The sequence below is a fragment of the Gekko japonicus genome, unplaced genomic scaffold (genome assembly GCF_001447785.1).
Source record: "Gekko japonicus isolate JY-2015 unplaced genomic scaffold, Gekko_japonicus_V1.1 scaffold432, whole genome shotgun sequence".
Taxonomy (NCBI): domain Eukaryota; kingdom Metazoa; phylum Chordata; class Lepidosauria; order Squamata; family Gekkonidae; genus Gekko; species Gekko japonicus.
The window spans coordinates 1,039,613-1,042,895 of NW_015162493.1; positions in this window are offsets into that span (position 1 = coordinate 1,039,613).

The window sequence follows — 3,283 nt, forward strand, 5'->3', positions numbered from 1 at the left end:
TGCAGTGTGTGATGATGTGCATACCAAAACAGGAGAAAAAACAATGGCACGGAGTCGGGATGTCCTGATCAGACCATCCCAACACCACGGGAGCGTGCTGGGGCAACCACACAGGGGTAAGTACGTTCCTGGCCTGTAGCAACCCGTTTGCTACCGGACTTTCCCTAGTGTCTTTTTACCCTGCTTCTGTGGCGAAGCAAAACAGGTTGCCGATGGGTGCGGGACACTTGGCAGATGCTCTCGTGTGATCGTGCCCTTAAAATCCACCCTGCATTTGTGCCTATGGTACGTGTGTGTTTGCGTCTGCGTGTGATTGCAACCATAGTTTAGTTATGGAGAGGGGAATTTCTTTTTCCAAAATTCAGGTTTTTTATATATAGCCATTGCCATAGATCCTACCTCTGTCCTTACCCTCCACTGACCAAAGTTTATTTATTTAAATACTTACACCCCACCTTTCCATTTTGAAACAAATTTGAAGCTTTCCTCCAATCTAGGACACCTTTGCCCAAGTTAAGTAGCTCCTCCACTTGAGGCAGAGCCATTAACATTATAGGAAGGTTCCTTAGGGTAGAGGAAGTCTACTTGGAGGATGGTTGGATCCACCCTACTGATTCCTCTCTCCCCCTCTTTTAAAAGAGGGGTATCTGTTATCTATTTCATTTCTCATTGAAGAGAACCCAACTCACCCTTTTGTAACTTCAGCCCCTGGTGCTCCTATGGGAAGCTTTGGAAAGCCTGCCTTTGAGCATGTATGGAGTAAAATTCTGAAATGTCCCAAGCCTACCTCCTGCCTCTCCTCTCTTCAGATTTCTCTTTGATCAAAGTGGAATCAATCAGAAACTGACTTCAAATTCCTAAGGGGGAGGGGAGAAACCAATTGTTAGATTTCAGGGAGAAGTAAGGAAGGTAAAGAGGAATTAAGGCCCTGGTCACATGGGAGGTTTAGGGCCAGAAGAGGGACTGATCGGGGGCACAGCAAACGGGCGCGATCCCACCACAACATCTGGGAAGCGGCGCGCACCCGTCCCCGATCCGGCCCTTCAGGCCGAAAATCCGCAGGGAAAACAAACCACCTACAGAGGTGGACTTACCAGAAAGGCCACGGCAAGTGCGGCCGTGGGATCGCCGGCGTGTCCTTCTGCCGGCACATCCGAGGCTCCTGGCCGAACTGCGCATGCGCACACATGCGCAGCCAGCTGCCTCTGTCTCCCATTGGTGGCTTCCTCCCCAGCATCTGATCATGCCAGGGAGCAACGGCACGGCGGCTCAGGGGATCTGTGTGATCCCGCCGCTGCATGTCTCTTTTGGTGCGGCTCTGAATAGCCGCACTTTGGCCGTGTTTTTTTCTGCCATGTGGCAGGGGCCTAAGAGAACTTCTCTTTACAATCCTGCCTTACGCACAGTCGTTGCTCTCCCAGTTCCCCCGCCCCGAGTCCCCCCCCCCCATAAAAGTGGTCTGAAAATCACAGGGAAAACTTGAAGAAGAAAATGAAAGAGTCACAATTGGCAAAGAAAGAGGTGGGTAAGGGAGGGGGAAACCGATGCAATGAAGAAGGCAAACTGGAGCAAAACCTCACTGAAGGAAAGTGCAGAAAGTAAATTCTGAACAAGGTACTCATGGGAGTAGTGAATTCACAAGAGAATATTGTTCTTGACCATTAACTGAAAAACCACAACTCATAATTTCCCAATGACCTCTCTCTTATCTGTATGCTGCTCCTGTTTTACCCTGCTCTGATGAGCAGACTCCTCAGGTCTGAAGTGTTTTTTGATGGACCATCCTCCCATGTCTCATTAGTACCTACCAAAAAAACCCCATCAACTGTGCTGAAGCCCATTGATTTCAACTCTGTGTGGTATTTTGGTCAGTAATTAGAAGCCCTTCAAAGAAATGTAAAAAGGTTCATAAACCTTAGTTTTTTGCAAGATTTTGTTGCATCAGAAAATGGGAGAGATTTAAACAACCAATTTCTTTGTCTCTGGTGCTGAGGAAAGAGCCTTCACTAAAGATTAATGCTTTAGGTATCTAATCCGGCTCCCCAGCAGATGCCGAAGGCATACTGCTGGGAGCTGTCTTTGCCTACATGAAAGGAGGGAGGAGTTCGGCTCTTGCAGCCGGGTACTTTAAGGGGGCGGGGCCAGCGCCGTCTTAACGGCGGGCTCTGGCCCCATCCAGGCAGTCTGCGCCTCGTGCTCGGCAGCAGTAACAGCTCCGAGCACACCTGGAAGTTAGGCTGCAAGTCCAGTGTTTTTGTTTTGTTTGTTTTTTAAAAAAAATGTGCGGCGGCGCGGCGGTGCAACGGCGTTCAGAAAAGCAGCTTTTAAGATGGAGCAGTCATGTCGGAGAGTTGAGGCGCCCAGCAGGGAGTTCTGGGTGAAGGTGGAGCCGCGCACCAGGATAAGCGTTTGGCCGTGTTGCGGCTGGTGCGGGGCCGTGCGCGGCTAGAGCGGGCTGCATTAGCGGCTGGAGTATTGGGGGCTGCGCCGGTGGCATGATTGGGGGGGCCATGCTATGTTGGGCAACCCTGGAGGGTGGAGGGGTCTGTCAGATCATCACTGCAGCCTTGAGGCCAGGGATGAGATGCGCAGACTGCCTTTTGGATTGCCTTTGATGGATACTCTACACCGGCCGTGCGGCTGTGGGTGAGGGATCGTCATGGCATATTCCAAGGCTGGGCTGCCCGGGTTCGAGCCGCTTATAGCGGGCTACGCACCGGGGGCCAGGTGCATTGCCCGTCTTATGGCAAGGGTGGGGTTTGAGTTTGAGTGACCCCAGGCCTTGGCCATGCCGCTTCATACTGTCAGCCCTTGCCATTGTTTTGTTAATAAATAAAGTGGCCTTTAGTTAACCCAACTACTGTTGTACGACTCTTCTTCCGTCTATGGGGGCAAAAACTTGTTATTGGGGAGTGTCACTGATTCTCCCCCTCCAAAATATTTGACTGATTGATAGATGACTGACAATAATATATGCTTTGGGAATCGCTGACAAGGGCTGCCACCATCCACACTGATCCCATCAGACAACCATTAGTCACTTTCACACAAAAACCCCCACAACAACCTAGAAGTCCATCTTCACCACAAAATTAATTCCTGCCTTAGTACCTCTACTTCATTGTTGAATCTTCGTTTTAAGTTCACTTTGTTTATGCAGGACTTTCATGCTGTCCTGCAGGACGAATATTTTTTCTCCTATGACAACAGAAAGCAGGATTTTTGTCATTCCAGTAAATCAAGTCAAGCCCTAGTCTTCCGAATACCTCTGTGTGTATGTATA